General features: G+C 36.3%; 1 long non-coding RNA gene across 9 annotated transcripts; it reads right to left on the bottom strand.

The window, feature by feature from the left end:
- Window positions 1–5,818: 5,818 nt before the first annotated feature.
- Window positions 5,819–20,957, bottom strand: LOC110928604. 9 transcript variants are annotated; one of them, XR_004888212.1, is made up of 5 exons: window positions 20,602–20,956; window positions 14,619–19,492; window positions 8,635–13,509; window positions 7,436–7,520; window positions 5,819–6,023 (listed from the first exon to the last, which is right to left on the bottom strand). It is a non-coding gene; the product is annotated as an uncharacterized LOC110928604 (long non-coding RNA). The 9 variants fall into 9 exon arrangements; XR_002586500.2 differs by having other exon boundaries at window positions 7,436–7,525; window positions 20,602–20,955; XR_002586501.2 differs by lacking the exon at window positions 5,819–6,023 and adding an exon at window positions 6,143–6,202 and having other exon boundaries at window positions 7,436–7,525; window positions 20,602–20,955.
- Between the last annotated feature and the right edge of the window lie 531 nt (window positions 20,958–21,488).

Genomic DNA, 21,488 nt, shown 5'->3' with positions numbered 1-21,488 from the left:
TGGGCATTATGTTTGGCTTTTTGGGGGCATATAACGCCCCAATACAGGTGCTCTAATAAGTGTTTGTATAAATAAAGGTTCGGGTAAACCCTAATGACAATTTGGTGAGACAAAAGAAACCTAATCACACCTAAACGCCTACACCATCTCCTGTTCCACCCCACACTGGACCACATTGTTTCCAGCAACCTAGCTTCGCTGCCTCCTCGACGTTTCGGGCTTGCTCCACCGTCCATCGTCGACACCAGCCGCCGCATCCATACCGTTGCCCCAGTACGTCGCAACTGCGCAATGATGACTCGTCCCAAGTGAGCTTAAACCAGACGAGGATACACGAGCTAGCCAGCAAAGCCCCCGAAAACAAGATTTACGCAGAAAGGTAGCGAATTCTTTTTGCTCAATAGCTAAATAAAGATAAACTAAACTACCCGAAGAGGAATGAAAGCTTCAAATCGAGTTCTCTCTAGTAAAGAAGTGGATTTCCTTATTAAATAAGGCGGTGGTGGGAAATGACCAAATGGGGACACTTTAGTAGTAATCCTTGTAAGCCGTAAGTATGCGATTGTGAGCTCAACCATAGACAGTCTCGTGAAGCCTTCCGTGATTGTGTTCAACAACTTACAGTAAAGCAGTGTCGTAACCAGATTGAGACTGTTAACCCTCTCCAAGTCCTGTCATGAAACATAATGGTGAAGATCGGCGCCACTTAAAGTAATCCAATGCAACCCTTTGAACTGATCCAAATGAAGATCTTTGTTGCTGAACTATCGGGTGTCATTCTTATTAGAGTGAATCATTCTCAATCTTACGGGGGAAGATGCATTGTCTTTCATCTTGTGAGCAAGTATAGGATTATGAGCATGCATGAGGACGTGCATGAAATAGTGGTGGGAGAGTGTCACAGGCCAAAATGTTCGAACGTAGATTTGCTAGGGTTTGTACTTGAACGCTTAGGTTCATTGGCTAGTCTGGGGTTTCACTCAGGACGACCTCAGTGGATTGCAAAGTGTAAGTGCTTAGTCATGCCTATTCGACAAACTAACCACTAGTCGAGAGTTGTTGTCCCTATCCTGTTGAGTTGAATGCAAGATAAAACCAGTGACCATAATCATAAGTGGGACAGATTGTGTAGCATCCGGGCAACCGGGTGCGACTCACGAGGCCTAGCGTGGTATGGTTTTCACATGTGCTAACGCCAATGCCAATGTTGGAATCTTTCATGCCCTTAGGGGCCTTGTTGCTATTCCTCACTTTGGGATTCATTCTAATGATATAAATCTTTCTAAACGTGTAGAGGGTATATGATGTATGTCGCTGATAATGATTATACAAGTTATATAATGATCTGGTTGTCTCCAGACATGATTAGTGGTGTTACTGTTTTTATTTAGGTGTATTTGCTTTGTTTTTTCATAGTAAAGTTTATTAGGGTATTGTGCTAACCCAACAAAACAAAGTAAAAAAAAAAAACTACTTACTTTACAAATCTAGCACACAGACTATATAGTACATAGTATGAACCTGACGACCACAAAGAAAATTAGTCCAAATTTTCCAATTTAGGTTATTAGAAAAAGGCTCATTCTATACACACCCCCCCTCATTCCTGATTATACCCCCCCCTTGTGAGAGGAAAACTGTCGGTCCCACGCAGGCCCCACCTGTAAGTATGTGAGAGGAGGGGGGTGAAAAAAGTAATTAGGGGGGTGTAGAAAGTAGCACCCTAGAAAAACTCAAAAAATAAAAACAATAATTCTATTCTATCTATCTTAAAGATTAAAGTCGATGGTTTTTTTATTGAGCCCCTTATTGTTTCATCAAATTACAATTTAGGTCATTTGCTTTGCTAAGTAATGGATTTTCCATTGGCTTCCTCAATCATTTATCAAATTAACTAGGTTTTTTTACAATCATCGCGTTGCGGCGAACTTATTTTGTTATTTAGTCTGTGTTTACATGTGTTTTGAAATCACTACGAGGGTGTTGCGCACAAAACCGATGACAAGAACAAAAAGAAGATATAGGAAAAAAACACCAAAAGATAACCGAAAGAAAATCAACCAAAAAAATTTTATGGTAATGATTTTGTTCGTATGAAACCCATCGTCAGAGATAAGCAAATGGTACTGGGTACTGGTACTGAATTTCCCGAGCTAAAAGATCTTAAGTACAAATTCGGTACCGACTTTTGGCGCCTACCGGTTTTTACCTTCATATACCGGTACCGTAACCGGTATTTTCGGTATCGATATCGGTTGGCACCGAGCTCAACCCTACCCCTGAAACTGAAAAAAATAAATCATTAAAAGCTAAAGAAAATCAACAAAAAAAAATTGCATGATACCGTTGTTGTTCGTACGGTACCTATGATCAGAGATGAGCAAATGGTACCGGGTAGAAGTACCGAATTTCGCGAACTAAAAGATTTTCAAAATCATTTCGGTACTGACTTTTGGGGTTTTCTGTACAAGGTTGGTGCCGGTTTTTACCTTCGTGCATGTACCAGGCTGGTGCCGGTTTTTACCTTCATGTACTGACGTGATGTCGTGGTCACAATCAAATTTAATCCAATTACTACTAAATAGCTAGTGACAAGTGGGTATCGAACACAGGGAGTTTGTGGAATATGTGTTATTTAAAGATTTATCTAAGTGAACTAAGTTAAGCTAATTGCAAGAAAATAAAATTCAAGAGTTGATTTGAGTGAATTGGTTTAGGAACTAGATTTAACTAAGTAAATTGCAAAGGAGAAGTTTTAGTTGTAAGCAAATTAGAGACAAATGACCATCCTAGATTTCCGGTTTGTTTCGACATTCATATTATCATTTCACTAGAAAGAACTACATAGACATAGCTCACGTGTGATTACTTGCAGTGATGAAAGGGAACTAAGTACTCAGATTCCTAGAACGTGAGGTTGTTACCCGATGATCAATCAACCCTTACACAAGCCTAACTATACTCATGATATCTCGATTGCCAACGGCACCAAGAACGTATGGTTTCTAATTAGTTCGACATAAGAATCAACAAGTTACTACTAACAAACAATCACACATCATAACAACAAATCATAAAGATAAAGATTGTTATTCTAGAAATTAGAAAAATCAAACATGAAATGTCTCAACCAAACCTTCAATCCAGGACAATCATCAAGTGTTTAGCCACTCATGGCTTGAAGCAACATCATAACAAAAGTTCTATTGTTCATAAAGATCAAAGCACAAAAACTAGTGATAAAACAAGTGTTCTTCAAGCCCAAGTCTCCAAAAGTTGATCCCAATTCGTCCCCAAGACAAGTGGTAACCGAAAACATATGATGAGCCACCATAAAAACCCATGAAATGACAATTTAATGCATAAGTTACAAAATTGGATCAGTCGGTGGCGTAACCTACGGCAGAGGGCCGTAGGTTACGACGGGCAGCTTTCCCTTACGGCGGGTAGCTTCTGTCTTAGGCGAAGGCTTTTTGCAAAGGTTGGGCCGTTGGGGCCGTAACCTACGGCCAAGTGCCGTAGGTTACGGCGCTGAGTGTTAGTTTTTCCTTGTTTCCTTCATTTAATTCACCATTTCTTCAATCCCAACGCCGCCAACCTCTAGCATCCATCCAAGCTCCATAAAACCCGCATTTTAAGTTCTTTAACACCTGTAACATCAAACATCTTGTGATTACCAAATTCAAGCTATTAACCGGATAAAGTATGGTATTTTAGTCTATTTAAAGGCCTTAAGGGTTGTCCTACGGACCACCCGTCACATCCCCACACTTACCCGTTGCTTGTCCCAAGCAACTCATTCAAAAACTATTTTCAACACATAGGCGATCAACATAAACTAAACAAAAACATGTCATCATTTTACTAACCCGTTCTTAACACCCAAAACAATACACCCCTCTCTAAATCTCTCCTCTCGGCTACAAGTAAGTACTAGCAAAGATAAGCTAGACACACAATAGGCAAACGGGTGATTGCACAACTATAGGCTTGTACCTAAATCGGTCCTCCTCCTATAAGTGCCAAACATGAATGCAAATCAAAGGGGCTTTTAAGGTTGTAACGAGGCTAGGCGAATGGGTAGGAAATGGAATATAAATGAAGTAGCGAAAACTTAACCCGGTCTTTTATTACCCAAAGAAACAAACGAATAACTATCAAACTTAACTACTATATACAAGACAACTAAACATCACTTTTTTTTTTCATTTTTCATTGCTTTTTCTCTTTTTTTTTCTTTTCTTTTTTTTATTTTTTTTTATAAATCAAACTAAATCATAAACTACTAAACAACCACTAATACTATAAGATCGGGTCAAATCGGGTAAATTTTTAGGTAACTAACTAGGGGTAACAAACGATAGGCTTGTAGGCACAAAATTGGGCAACTAAATGTCCAAACCCCCGCCCCTCTCACAACCATGCTCATATATATAATTTATGAGGTCCAACCCCCCAAATCCCACACTCACACACACTAAAGACGAGGCTACCTAAATGCCCTTATCCTTTTCACATTCACGTCCAACTAAGGACTCAAACCGCATTCAAGCACAAGTTCTAATGCACCCCCGCCCGTTGCCACTCTCATCAAAGATAAATTTTATTTATGTACAAGTGTGGCTTCAACTCTCACCAAGAACAAAAGGGTATTAAGGGTTGCCGGTGCATCATCTGGGGTTAGACTAAGGTGTTCAAATTTTTCATGTTTTGCTTGATTTAAAAAAATTTCAAAAATTTCAAAATTTCTCCCCATCCCCACACTTGGGATACATTGACCCCAATGTATGGTTTTGAGAGACTTTGATCGCATAAATTCTTAAACACCAACTAAAAGCTTATAAACTCAAACCCCAAATTTCTTTTTGTATTTTTTTTAAACAAAATCAAACAAACTAACTACCAATATTTCAAAGCTAAAGAACACAACTAGACTAAGGAAAGAGTACATTGACCCGGTGAAGTTTGCCACAACAGATGTTGTAGATAATCCGACTTCCTATCACCACTTTTACCCAAATATCCGTACATCTTCCCCACACTTGAATGTCGCCATGGCCCTGAAACATAGAAAGATAAAAACAACAAGATCAGTATAAAACCCCGGGTTGCCTCCCGAGCAGCGCTAAGTTTCGAGTCTTCAGCCAGACGGTGCCACCCCCATTTATGGTGGCTCAAAGAATCGGTTACTGCCGCTTCCATCACTACATTGTGCCATTGAGCAAAATGCATTCGTCTCGTTTCGACTCGGTGGGTAATCAAATACACTCCTGCTTATACCCATATGTTTTTCTTTACGGTCCGGTGGGTGCTTTTTTCTCATTCTTTGAAACACATTTTTCATGCAATCACTAGACTCACCACCCTTCCCCTCAATGGACTCATAACTAATCACTCTAGTTTGAACATCAAAGGACAACTTACGCTTCTTTTTGGTCATGGTAATAATCACGTCTCTACAATTAATTTGAACATTTGCTGTGTATAAAAACGGTCTACCTAAGATTACCCTTTGTTGTGTTGCCATTTTGGTAGAAGCATAGTCTAGAACTAGAAAATCCACCAGGCATTCAAACTCTCCCAACTGAATCTTAACATTCTGAACCATTCCCCGTGGACGCCTTCAACTTTCATCCGCCAAGCTTACCATGGTGTCTACATCTTGAAGCGGACTAAAGTCATACATATTGTAACGCCCATATTTCTTACTCCAAAATAAGTATTATTATTTACAAAATTCGGGCATGACCCGTTCGTATAATGAACGATTCCCTGTAAGACCAACTTGTAAGAACTTAAATATGACACAGCGGAAAAATACGAGCCCAAAAATTTCTTTCTTATTTAGACACATTACTTACTTGAAGGCTCAAATACAAATGATAAACATTTACAAAAGGGATTTACAATAACCACATTAAATTAACGCTTCAAGACAATACATATTTCCGTACAACCCTTGCTCCGTGACTCGATCAACGCTTGCTTATCTTCGGTAGTAGTAGCGGTAATCCGTGCAATACCTGTGGACATCGCATACATCATAACCATTAGTCATTAACAATATCATACGACATGATTCTCATATAGTCCAATATTGAATAACATTTAACAGTAGGAACTTTAATTCATTCAACTATCATTTCGTATTTTCTTGTTCCGAATTCGACTTCGATACTTCATGAACCCGGTGTTCATGTACCTGCATTTCATTCCAATCTCAAACACACGATTAGCAAACATTAATGCTAGAACATAATGAAACCAGTCCAAACCATTCCTTCATATACTTATAACATCTCGCATCCATAAACGTATACGTTCCTAATTCCTACATACATACAACATATACACTTACATACATACGCACACATTCACATACACACACATAGACGCGAGCCCTCGCTTACTACTTTTATTCACTTAATCTCGCATTTCTTATCATAATCGCAACTTCCGTGATATAAGTTTTATACTTACCATACTGCATGCCCACTCATTTCTAGTCTCGATTACTTATAATCTTTCTTCTCTAACACGAAGAAAAATACATACTTTCATTATCCGGAGGCTCATAACATCACTCGTGTTTCAAACCGGCTTTAATATAAGTTAAGGGACATCGAAAATCATTAAAACATCGAGTCCGGATGCAAAATCAAACAAGAAAACCAAAATTTGCCAGCTGACTGGCGCTCGCGGGGCGCGACAGCTCTATTTCGACAGAAACTTCCAATTTGCTGCTGTAAATTCCCAGCTATGAATTCCAAGGGTATTTTCGACTTACAATTTGCATAACTTTTGATCTACGAATCCGATTAACATGATTCTTTTTCCTATGCGTTGGTAAATCGATTTTCTAATATGAGCTTGTAATATAACATCCAAACAAGGAAAAATCTTAACTTAAAGCCTTCGGCTCTACATACTCGTTTCGACTATTCAACCCATTCATATTTTTATTATTAAAACTTGCGTATCTCGGACATTCCTCAATCAAATTGCTCACAATTATTTCTAGTTGTCCGTAAGACTTGTCCTTACATTATGGGCTAAACGCCCTTACCCGGGTCCTTAATCTTTACGCATTTCATTAGCATTATGAAGTTTATGGACATTTATTCGACCTGTTCGTATTTTGTTAAACCATTCTTTTATTTAAGGTCAAAAGCTAAGTCTTTTGACCATTAACCTAAGTCCCCATTCTAGGTTGGCGCACTTATGTGCAATTCTACCCATTACCCGGTTACAATACCATAGCATTACATCAATCTGTCATATCATTACAACTTTATATTGTCCCGTTCGGTCTACTTAGCTAAAATAACCGATTTCATACAACCAAAACCATATCAAACTTCAATCATCACCATGCTCAATTAACTAACGCTACCTTACTTAAACAAAATAAGAAGTGATTACGGAAATCACTTACCTCGTGCGTCCGAGTTCATGCATAGCTTCCGTATTTACCGTTGACCCATTGCCCTTCCATGCTCGTGTCCATGTTGACATGGCTCCTACGCTTTCAGGTTATCATCAACACATTCTTGTTAGCATACATCATTGTACTTGATAACGAGCATACATTTGCATAATTTCATATTCAACTTGCATTAATCATTCATTCACTAACATGTATAATTTATTTCACTGAAAATAGGCTGTTTGGAGACGTCCGTTTACTGTACTTGCGTGCTTGCAAAAATTACAATCTTTTTATGCAACGTGCCCCTCGGAGGGGTTATCCTTGTGTTAAATTTTTAGTGTCTAACTCTCTACCAAAAATTTATAAAAATTCATTTACTAAGCTGCAATCAGATTCGTCACTTCTGACTGCAGCTTACGGAAAAATTCATTTAGAATTACTCGTTTATCCGATTGACGAAATTCCAGTTGGAGATTTTTCTAATCACCTGAATCTACATACAGTAAAAATTTTAGATCATAAATCAATTCCTAAATTGAGTTATGACATTCGTAATGGGCTGCAAATTCTGCCAGAAAACGCAGCCTGACATTCGATACGAAAAATTCATAAAACGTTCATTTTTCGTCGAAAAAATGCAATTCCAGTTGGGTTTGAAAGATATTTCCTGGGAGTTCATCACAAACTCAATAAACATCAGTTTTTGACAAGATTTGATCCGATTACAGCCGATTACATTCGGCTGTAACTTTCTGGCAGATTTAGTTTTCACCCAAATCTTTTCTAAATATCTCTCATTCTAACTTCACTTAGACATTTCATCATACACCTTGTGTGCGTACTATCATCTAAGCCTAATGTACACTCCTTTTATGCTTTCATTCCTATTTCTTATCTTCATTCATCATCATCACTAAGAATTACATAAATTTCATACTGTCCTTCAATCTAACCTAATAATTATGCATCACACACTAACTAGTTCATCATATTTACACAAATTTCACAACTACAAGATCATCATATATCATCATACTACTTGAACAAGTGGGTTTTGCTTCTAATGATTAAATTACTCAAAATCACACACAACACAAGATCTATTTGGTGATTCTAATTCCCAATCATGCTTAATTTCATATCAATTCACGAATTGATCATAACCCATTTTATTCAAGATCACCAAATCATAAATTTTAACTTACTTGATGTTAGAAATGCTTAAGGGATCATCATCCTTGGTTCATGCATACAATCAGCCCTTGATTCCCTTTTCAATTTGATGATTTCTTGAGGTTTAGGGTTCACACCCCCTTTTTCCTTTCTCCTGTTCGATCGTAGCACACACCTTGTGTGTGTTTGTGTGTGATTTAATTTTGTTTTAATTAAATTCAGTTTCTATTTTGGCAACCTTAGTCCCTCAAGTTTATCACACCATCATAATTGCCACCAATTTCATTCCCTTACTTATTTATTAGGCATTTAACTAAGTATAATAACTTAGTTATTGTATTTCATTTAATTACACATGGTAACCTACTAATGAATTTAATAATTTGAGTTTTGGGGTGTTACAAATCTACCCCCCTTAAAGAAGGTTTCGTCCCCGAAACCTACTTCATCACTATTAGTTTATCCATTAGTAAGGTCATAACTTTAAGATCCTCATTTCTAGAAGGTCCTTTCTCCATTTCTTTCTACAAATCAATCTACCTAGATTTTTACGTAACATTCCTTAAACATCAAACATATAGTCCATCCGACCTGTTCATAACGGATCAAGGTTTTGACCATTATCATAGCCCGTCATGCTTGTCTTAATTGACCCATCTATAACGGGTCAATACTTACATTTTTTTTCATTATCATAGTTTTCATCTCCTGCGACCTATTACAACGAGTCACTACTTTTGCAATTTCTTCATTATGCTTTCTTCGTCACATTGACCCGTTCGTAACCGGTCAGCTACTCATACTTTACAATTCCATTCTTTATTAATTTCTTCTTAAATTTTCAACTCGTTACATTACCGTACTTAAACTAGTGTGTGCAGACTAGTAGCGACCTAATGAGTCTAATATCATAATTTACATTACAACAATTTGAATTTCATATGAACTTGCTAATACATTTCACTGTTAGCATTAGTTTTAATAGTTTCACTTATCCCTGGAGTTCTATTTCTACCTCCTTACTCATTCGCACTACTTACTACATAAGCCTGAACTGAAACTTAATCTTAATTAACTTCTAAAAGCCAAGCCTTCCTTTTCATAACACATTCTCTGCCACATAATTTTGTACGGAAGTACTTTTCAACCATAGTTATAATTTTACATTCACATATTAATAATTCCCTAAACTTACTACTTTGGCGCAGTGCTTAGGCATGTAAGAGCGAACCGGTCTTCTTCATTACCATTTGTACCATTTTCCGGATTGACCTCTTTCATCCGTGTGATGAGCTTTCGCTCATGAGCATTCTTTGACTGACCTTGCTAGGTTTATCACCTCCTGATTCCTGCCACTCTCATTATAAGATTAGGGTTTTACATATTTCATTCAGACGTGATGTTCATTACACCACCTTATTTGCATATTAATTCTTTCTCGATTCCTTTTAAAACATTAGTGCGTTTGACCCGTTCATAACGGGCCAATACATGACCATTTTACAACATATCTCTTTCGTTGTTTGACCCGTTCATGACAGGTCAATATATAACCATTCCTTCGCAGATCTTTAGCTCATTTGTCAACTTTTGTAGTTTGACTTTTCAAAGTCAAACCGGTACTTCTTACTTATCATAGACGTATCAAAGTACACGTTCAGAATTCCTTTCCATTCTTGCATACTTGCAAAGACTTTATTTAATCATTTTAATATTAATTGCAAGATTTTACCCCTTCCTGTCCCTACTTAAATCATTTCTCTAAGTCGTAGCCTTCATTCATCCCGACTCCCAAGAGTCAATTTATAATATGTCTTACACATAACTTATTTCAAAGCTTATTTCTTTCGGCTAAAGTTTCTTGCTACTACAATATTTTTTTATCGGTTTATCTACTTGGCGAATCAACTATTTCATGCTATTTTACTATTACTTGCTTAATAACTATCAACTTACTTTGTTGAACACCGGGTGCAAATGGCAATCTCCTTTTGACCTGCATAACTCAATTATCCTTTTAACCATTCTTGCATACTACGCATTAGCAAAATATATTCATATATTTATATATATATGTTTAAAAAATAACTTGGATAATATCTGCTTTTTAAAGATCATTTATTTGTTTGGTCTGTAATTACTTACAATTTGAACCTTTCATTCTTATCATTCATTCTTACTTATTTGATTTGTACCTACTTACGAATTCAAACTTTTCATTCTATCATTCATTCCCTTCTATGTTTCGAATCCGTCTGGCGGTTTCTAACATATCATTCACATCTTTTCATTCCTTTCATCTTTCAAATCCGTCTCGCGGATTCTGACATATCATTTATATCTTTTCATTCCTTTCATGTTTCGAATCTGTCTCGCGGATTCTAACATATCATTCATATCTTTTCATTCCTTTCATGTTTCGAATCCGTCTCGCGGATTCAAACATGCCATTCATACTTCTCTTTTGTATTAGGTACTTTCAATTTCTTGAGAGTCTTACATCTCCCTTCACCCTCACGTCCACCTACTACCTAATTCTAACGGACATACCTGTAACAATTATCACGGTCTCACGAACGTCATATGTTTCTTGTGTACTGGCCAGGTACGCAATCCACATACTAGTTCCGCGTCTTCGTGTAATCGCCACCTTATGTCCGAAGAATTAGGTTTCAGCACGTGTAATATTTTCAAAACTTCATTACTATTCCATTATTATTATTTTTTTTCATTCAAAATTTTCATTCACTTGATAGATTTTACCATTACATGCACCCATAAGCTAAATTTACGTACCTGGGTCAATATGTCTTATTACATGCCTTGGTATCGGTCCTAAACCACATTCACATATCATCCCTTCCAAGAAATTCCGCTTACCCTTCACATAACATACTATTAGTTTCCTTGAAATACATAATTTAATACATACTTACATTCGCTTTTAACCTCAGGTCTTGATCGAGTCTTGGATTGTACGGGTTCCTTGACACAAGAGCACACGGGTTTGAGTTCAAGTATTTACCTCCATCTACTTGATTTCCCTCAAACCAGGGCTCTGATACCAACTTGTAACGCCCATATTTCTTACTCCAAAATAAGTATTATTATTTACAAAATTCGGGCATGACCCGTTCGTATAATGAACGATTCCCTGTAAGACCAACTTGTAAGAACTTAAATATGACACAGCGGAAAAATACGAGCCCAAAAATTTCTTTCTTATTTAGACACATTACTTACTTGAAGGCTCAAATACAAATGATAAACATTTACAAAAGGGATTTACAATAACCACATTAAATTAACGCTTCAAGACAATACATATTTCCGTACAACCCTTGCTCCGTGACTCGATCAACGCTTGCTTATCTTCGGTAGTAGTAGCGGTAATCCGTGCAATACCTGTGGACATCGCATACATCATAACCATTAGTCATTAACAATATCATACGACATGATTCTCATATACTCCAATATTGAATAACATTTAACAGTAGGAACTTTAATTCATTCAACTATCCTTTCGTATTTTCTTGTTCCGAATTCGACTTCGATACTTCATGAACCCGGTGTTCATGTACCTGCATTTCATTCCAATCTCAAACACACGATTAGCAAACATTAATGCTAGAACATAATGAAACCAGTCCAAACCATTCCTTCATATACTTATAACATCTCGCATCCATAAACGTATACGTTCCTAATTCCTACATACATACAACATATACACTTACATACATACGCACACATTCACATACACACACATAGACGCGAGCCCTCGCTTACTACTTTTATTCACTTAATCTCGCATTTCTTATCATAATCGCAACTTCCGTGATATAAGTTTTATACTTACCATACTGCATGCCCACTCATTTCTAGTCTCGATTACTTATAATCTTTCTTCTCTAACACGAAGAAAAATACATACTTTCATTATCCGGAGGCTCATAACATCACTCGTGTTTCAAACCGGCTTTAATATAAGTTAAGGGACATCGAAAATCATTAAAACATCGAGTCCGGATGCAAAATCAAACAAGAAAACCAAAATTTGCCAGCTGACTGGCGCTCGCGGGGCGCGACAGCTCTATTTCGACAGAAACTTCCAATTTGCTGCTGTAAATTCCCAGCTATGAATTCCAAGGGTATTTTCGACTTACAATTTGCATAACTTTTGATCTACGAATCCGATTAACATGATTCTTTTTCCTATGCGTTGGTAAATCGATTTTCTAATATGAGCTTGTAATATAACATCCAAACAAGGAAAAATCTTAACTTAAAGCCTTCGGCTCTACATACTCGTTTCGACTATTCAACCCATTCATATTTTTATTATTAAAACTTGCGTATCTCGGACATTCCTCAATCAAATTGCTCACAATTATTTCTAGTTGTCCGTAAGACTTGTCCTTACATTATGGGCTAAACGCCCTTACCCGGGTCCTTAATCTTTACGCATTTCATTAGCATTATGAAGTTTATGGACATTTATTCGACCTGTTCGTATTTTGTTAAACCATTCTTTTATTTAAGGTCAAAAGCTAAGTCTTTTGACCATTAACCTAAGTCCCCATTCTAGGTTGGCGCACTTATGTGCAATTCTACCCATTACCCGGTTACAATACCATAGCATTACATCAATCTGTCATATCATTACAACTTTATATTGTCCCGTTCGGTCTACTTAGCTAAAATAACCGATTTCATACAACCAAAACCATATCAAACTTCAATCATCACCATGCTCAATTAACTAACGCTACCTTACTTAAACAAAATAAGAAGTGATTACGGAAATCACTTACCTCGTGCGTCCGAGTTCATGCATAGCTTCCGTATTTACCGTTGACCCATTGCCCTTCCATGCTCGTGTCCATGTTGACATGGCTCCTACGCTTTCAGGTTATCATCAACACATTCTTGTTAGCATACATCATTGTACTTGATAACGAGCATACATTTGCATAATTTCATATTCAACTTGCATTAATCATTCATTCACTAACATGTATAATTTATTTCACTGAAAATAGGCTGTTTGGAGACGTCCGTTTACTGTACTTACGTGCTTGCAAAAATTACAATCTTTTTATGCGACGTGCCCCTCGGAGGGGTTATCCTTGTGTTAAATTTTTAGTGTCTAACTCTCTACCAAAAATTTATAAAAATTCATTTACTAAGCTGCAATCAGATTCGTCACTTCTGACTGCAGCTTACGGAAAAATTCATTTAAAATTACTCGTTTATCCGATTGACGAAATTCCAGTTGGAGATTTTTCTAATCACCTGAATCTACATACAGTAAAAATTTTAGATCATAAATCAATTCCTAAATTGAGTTATGACATTCGTAATGGGCTGCAAATTCTGCCAGAAAACGCAGCCTGACATTTGATACGAAAAATTCATAAAACGTTCATTTTTCGTCGAAAAAATGCAATTCCAGTTGGGTTTGAAAGATATTTCCTGGGAGTTCATCACAAACTCAATAAACATCAGTTTTTGACAAGATTTGATCCGATTACAGCCGATTACATTCGGCTGTAACTTTCTGGCAGATTTAGTTTTCACCCAAATCTTTTCTAAATATCTCTCATTCTAACTTCACTTAGACATTTCATCATACACCTTGTGTGCGTACTATCATCTAAGCCTAATGTACACTCCTTTTATGCTTTCATTCCTATTTCTTATCTTCATTCATCATCATCACTAAGAATTACATAAATTTCATACTGTCCTTCAATCTAACCTAATAATTATGCATCACACACTAACTAGTTCATCATATTTACACAAATTTCACAACTACAAGATCATCATATATCATCATACTACTTGAACAAGTGGGTTTTGCTTCTAATGATTAAATTACTCAAAATCACACACAACACAAGATCTATTTGGTGATTCTAATTCCCAATCATGCTTAATTTCATATCAATTCACGAATTGATCATAACCCATTTTATTCAAGATCACCAAATCATAAATTTTAACTTACTTGATGTTAGAAATGCTTAAGGGATCATCATCCTTGGTTCATGCATACAATCAGCCCTTGATTCCCTTTTCAATTTGATGATTTCTTGAGGTTTAGGGTTCACACCCCCTTTTTCCTTTCTCCTGTTCGATCGTAGCACACACCTTGTGTGTGTTTGTGTGTGATTTAATTTTGTTTTAATTAAATTCAGTTTCTATTTTGGCAACCTTAGTCCCTCAAGTTTATCACACCATCATAATTGCCACCAATTTCATTCCCTTACTTATTTATTAGGCATTTAACTAAGTATAATAACTTAGTTATTGTATTTCATTTAATTACACATGGTAACCTACTAATGAATTTAATAATTTGAGTTTTGGGGTGTTACAAATCTACCCCCCTTAAAGAAGGTTTCGTCCCCGAAACCTACTTCATCACTATTAGTTTATCCATTAGTAAGGTCATAACTTTAAGATCCTCATTTCTAGAAGGTCCTTTCTCCATTTCTTTCTACAAATCAATCTACCTAGATTTTTACGTAACATTCCTTAAACATCAAACATATAGTCCATCCGACCTGTTCATAACGGATCAAGGTTTTGACCATTATCATAGCCCGTCATGCTTGTCTTAATTGACCCATCTATAACGGGTCAATACTTACATTTTTTTTCATTATCATAGTTTTCATCTCCTGCGACCTATTACAACGAGTCACTACTTTTGCAATTTCTTCATTATGCTTTCTTCGTCACATTGACCCGTTCGTAACCGGTCAGCTACTCATACTTTACAATTCCATTCTTTATTAATTTCTTCTTAAATTTTCAACTCGTTACATTACCGTACTTAAACTAGTGTGTGCAGACTAGTAGCGACCTAATGAGTCTAATATCATAATTTACATTACAACAATTTGATTTTCATATGAACTTGCTAATACATTTCACTGTTAGCATTAGTTTTAATAGTTTCACTTATCCCTGGAGTTCTATTTCTACCTCCTTACTCATTCGCACTACTTACTACATAAGCCTGAACTGAAACTTAATCTTAATTAACTTCTAAAAGCCAAGCCTTCCTTTTCATAACACATTCTCTGCCACATAATTTTGTACGGAAGTACTTTTCAACCATAGTTATAATTTTACATTCACATATTAATAATTCCCTAAACTTACTACTTTGGCGCAGTGCTTAGGCATGTAAGAGCGAACCGGTCTTCTTCATTACCATTTGTACCATTTTCCGGATTGACCTCTTTCATCCGTGTGATGAGCTTTCGCTCATGAGCATTCTTTGACTGACCTTGCTAGGTTTATCACCTCCTGATTCCTGCCACTCTCATTATAAGATTAGGGTTTTACATATTTCATTCAGACGTGATGTTCATTACACCACCTTATTTGCATATTAATTCTTTCTCGATTCCTTTTAAAACATTAGTGCGTTTGACCCGTTCATAACGGGCCAATACATGACCATTTTACAACATATCTCTTTCGTTGTTTGACCCGTTCATGACAGGTCAATATATAACCATTCCTTCGCAGATCTTTAGCTCATTTGTCAACTTTTGTAGTTTGACTTTTCAAAGTCAAACCGGTACTTCTTACTTATCATAGACGTATCAAAGTACACGTTCAGAATTCCTTTCCATTCTTGCATACTTGCAAAGACTTTATTTAATCATTTTAATATTAATTGCAAGATTTTACCCCTTCCTGTCCCTACTTAAATCATTTCTCTAAGTCGTAGCCTTCATTCATCCCGACTCCCAAGAGTCAATTTATAATATGTCTTACACATAACTTATTTCAAAGCTTATTTCTTTCGGCTAAAGTTTCTTGCTACTACAATATTTTTTTATCGGTTTATCTACTTGGCGAATCAACTATTTCATGCTATTTTACTATTACTTGCTTAATAACTATCAACTTACTTTGTTGAACACCGGGTGCAAATGGCAATCTCCTTTTGACCTGCATAACTCAATTATCCTTTTAACCATTCTTGCATACTACGCATTAGCAAAATATATTCATATATTTATATATATATGTTTAAAAAATAACTTGGATAATATCTGCTTTTTAAAGATCATTTATTTGTTTGGTCTGTAATTACTTACAATTTGAACCTTTCATTCTTATCATTCATTCTTACTTATTTGATTTGTACCTACTTACGAATTCAAACTTTTCATTCTATCATTCATTCCCTTCTATGTTTCGAATCCGTCTGGCGGTTTCTAACATATCATTCACATCTTTTCATTCCTTTCATCTTTCAAATCCGTCTCGCGGATTCTGACATATCATTTATATCTTTTCATTCCTTTCATGTTTCGAATCTGTCTCGCGGATTCTAACATATCATTCATATCTTTTCATTCCTTTCATGTTTCGAATCCGTCTCGCGGATTCAAACATGCCATTCATACTTCTCTTTTGTATTAGGTACTTTCAATTTCTTGAGAGTCTTACATCTCCCTTCACCCTCACGTCCACCTACTACCTAATTCTAACGGACATACCTGTAACAATTATCACGGTCTCACGAACGTCATATGTTTCTTGTGTACTGGCCAGGTACGCAATCCACATACTAGTTCCGCGTCTTCGTGTAATCGCCACCTTATGTCCGAAGAATTAGGTTTCAGCACGTGTAATATTTTCAAAACTTCATTACTATTCCATTATTATTATTTTTTTCATTCAAAATTTTCATTCACTTGATAGATTTTACCATTACATGCACCCATAAGCTAAATTTACGTACCTGGGTCAATATGTCTTATTACATGCCTTGGTATCGGTCCTAAACCACATTCACATATCATCCCTTCCAAGAAATTCCGCTTACCCTTCACATAACATACTATTAGTTTCCTTGAAATACATAATTTAATACATACTTACATTCGCTTTTAACCTCAGGCCTTGATCGAGTCTTGGATTGTACGGGTTCCTTGACACAAGAGCACACGGGTTTGAGTTCAAGTATTTACCTCCATCTACTTGATTTCCCTCAAACCAGGGCTCTGATACCAACTTGTAACGCCCATATTTCTTACTCCAAAATAAGTATTATTATTTACAAAATTCGGGCATGACCCGTTCGTATAATGAACGATTCCCTGTAAGACCAACTTGTAAGAACTTAAATATGACACAGCGGAAAAATACGAGCCCAAAAATTTCTTTCTTATTTAGACACATTACTTACTTGAAGGCTCAAATACAAATGATAAACATTTACAAAAGGGATTTACAATAACCACATTAAATTAACGCTTCAAGACAATACATATTTCCGTACAACCCTTGCTCCGTGACTCGATCAACGCTTGCTTATCTTCGGTAGTAGTAGCGGTAATCCGTGCAATACCTGTGGACATCGCATACATCATAACCATTAGTCATTAACAATATCATACGACATGATTCTCATATACTCCAATATTGAATAACATTTAACAGTAGGAACTTTAATTCATTCAACTATCCTTTCGTATTTTCTTGTTCCGAATTCGACTTCGATACTTCATGAACCCGGTGTTCATGTACCTGCATTTCATTCCAATCTCAAACACACGATTAGCAAACATTAATGCTAGAACATAATGAAACCAGTCCAAACCATTCCTTCATATACTTATAACATCTCGCATCCATAAACGTATACGTTCCTAATTCCTACATACATACAACATATACACTTACATACATACGCACACATTCACATACACACACATAGACGCGAGCCCTCGCTTACTACTTTTATTCACTTAATCTCGCATTTCTTATCATAATCGCAACTTCCGTGATATAAGTTTTATACTTACCATACTGCATGCCCACTCATTTCTAGTCTCGATTACTTATAATCTTTCTTCTCTAACACGAAGAAAAATACATACTTTCATTATCCGGAGGCTCATAACATCACTCGTGTTTCAAACCGGCTTTAATATAAGTTAAGGGACATCGAAAATCATTAAAACATCGAGTCCGGATGCAAAATCAAACAAGAAAACCAAAATTTGCCAGCTGACTGGCGCTCGCGGGGCGCGACAGCTCTATTTCGACAGAAACTTCCAATTTGCTGCTGTAAATTCCCAGCTATGAATTCCAAGGGTATTTTCGACTTACAATTTGCATAACTTTTGATCTACGAATCCGATTAACATGATTCTTTTTCCTATGCGTTGGTAAATCGATTTTCTAATATGAGCTTGTAATATAACATCCAAACAAGGAAAAATCTTAACTTAAAGCCTTCGGCTCTACATACTCGTTTCGACTATTCAACCCATTCATATTTTTATTATTAAAACTTGCGTATCTCGGACATTCCTCAATCAAATTGCTCACAATTATTTCTAGTTGTCCGTAAGACTTGTCCTTACATTATGGGCTAAACGCCCTTACCCGGGTCCTTAATCTTTACGCATTTCATTAGCATTATGAAGTTTATGGACATTTATTCGACCTGTTCGTATTTTGTTAAACCATTCTTTTATTTAAGGTCAAAAGCTAAGTCTTTTGACCATTAACCTAAGTCCCCATTCTAGGTTGGCGCACTTATGTGCAATTCTACCCATTACCCGGTTACAATACCATAGCATTACATCAATCTGTCATATCATTACAACTTTATATTGTCCCGTTCGGTCTACTTAGCTAAAATAACCGATTTCATACAACCAAAACCATATCAAACTTCAATCATCACCATGCTCAATTAACTAACGCTACCTTACTTAAACAAAATAAGAAGTGATTACGGAAATCACTTACCTCGTGCGTCCGAGTTCATGCATAGCTTCCGTATTTACCGTTGACCCATTGCCCTTCCATGCTCGTGTCCATGTTGACATGGCTCCTACGCTTTCAGGTTATCATCAACACATTCTTGTTAGCATACATCATTGTACTTGATAACGAGCATACATTTGCATAATTTCATATTCAACTTGCATTAATCATTCATTCACTAACATGTATAATTTATTTCACTGAAAATAGGCTGTTTGGAGACGTCCGTTTACTGTACTTACGTGCTTGCAAAAATTACAATCTTTTTATGCGACGTGCCCCTCGGAGGGGTTATTCTTGTGTTAAATTTTTAGTGTCTAACTCTCTACCAAAAATTTATAAAAATTCATTTACTAAGCTGCAATCAGATTCGTCACTTCTGACTGCAGCTTAAGGAAAAATTCATTTAAAATTACTCGTTTATCCGATTGACGAAATTCCAGTTGGAGATTTTTCTAATCACCTGAAGCTACATACAGTAAAAATTTTAGATCATAAATCAATTCCTAAATTGAGTTATGACATTCGTAATGGGCTGCAAATTCTGCCAGAAAACGCAGCCTGACATTCGATACGAAAAATTCATAAAACGTTCATTTTTCGTCGAAAAAATGCAATTCCAGTTGGGTTTGAAAGATATTTCCTGGGAGTTCATCACAAACTCAATAAACATCAGTTTTTGACAAGATTTGATCCAGTTACAGCCGATTACATTCGGCTGTAACTTTCTGGCAGATTTAGTTTTCACCCAAATCTTTTCTAAATATCTCTCATTCTAACTTCACTTAGACATTTCATCATACACCTTGTGTGCGTACTATCATCTAAGCCTAATGTACACTCCTTTTATGCTTTCATTCCTATTTCTTATCTTCATTCATCATCATCACTAAGAATTACATAAATTTCATACTGTCCTTCAATCTAACCTAATAATTATGCATCACACACTAACTAGTTCATCATATTTACACAAATTTCACAACTACAAGATCATCATATATCATCATACTACTTGAACAAGTGGGTTTTGCTTCTAATGATTAAATTACTCAAAATCACACACAACACAAGATCTATTTGGTGATTCTAATTCCCAATCATGCTTAATTTCATATCAATTCACGAATTGATCATAACCCATTTTATTCAAGATCACCAAATCATAAATTTTAACTTACTTGATGTTAGAAATGCTTAAGGGATCATCATCCTTGGTTCGTGCATACAATCAGCCCTTGATTCCCTTTTCAATTTGATGATTTCTTGAGGTTTAGGGTTCACACCCCCTTTTTCCTTTCTCCTGTTCGATCGTAGCACACACCTTGTGTGTGTTTGTGTGTGATTTAATTTTGTTTTAATTAAATTCAGTTTCTATTTTGGCAACCTTAGTCCCTCAAGTTTATCACACCATCATAATTGCCACCAATTTCATTCCCTTACTTATTTATTAGGCATTTAACTAAGTATAATAACTTAGTTATTGTATTTCATTTAATTACACATGGTAACCTACTAATGAATTTAATAATTTGAGTTTTGGGGTGTTACACATATCATATAAATCGCCTGGTAGCATACTCATGCTTGCCCCGTAGTCCAACAATGCGTGAGGGATTTTTAATTTTCCCACACGGATAGGCACGATTGGTGCTCTATGTTCTTTATCATTCTCACCATCGGCATCCTTCTCTATACCTGTATTTATTTGACATGAAGAGGTTAGACATTTTTCATTAAATTCGGTACTAGGAACGATGCTTACCACATTGATATTAACGCCTTTTATGTTCTTGGGATTTATCACCGTATCACTTGGTAGCTGGCCTTTTGCTCTCTTCAAAATCGCCACTTCACTCGCAAGTTGACCCATTTGAGTAGTCAAAGTTTGAATAGCTTTATCACGGGCCTCGTCCTTTTGCATCCGAACCTCATCACGTTGATTCATTCGTTGCATTTCGACTTGCATCGCCTTCAACATTTCCATTACTTCGTTTCCACCCGAAGAGCTTTGACCCGTTTGATATTGCCTTTGAAATCCTTGGTTTCCTTCGAAGTTCGGGTTGGC

This window comes from Helianthus annuus, chromosome 3, assembly GCF_002127325.2.
Source record: "Helianthus annuus cultivar XRQ/B chromosome 3, HanXRQr2.0-SUNRISE, whole genome shotgun sequence".
Classification (NCBI taxonomy): Eukaryota; Viridiplantae; Streptophyta; class Magnoliopsida; order Asterales; family Asteraceae; genus Helianthus; species Helianthus annuus.
The sequence above is the reverse complement of the archived record's forward strand: the minus strand, read 5'-3'. Positions and strand labels throughout refer to the sequence as shown.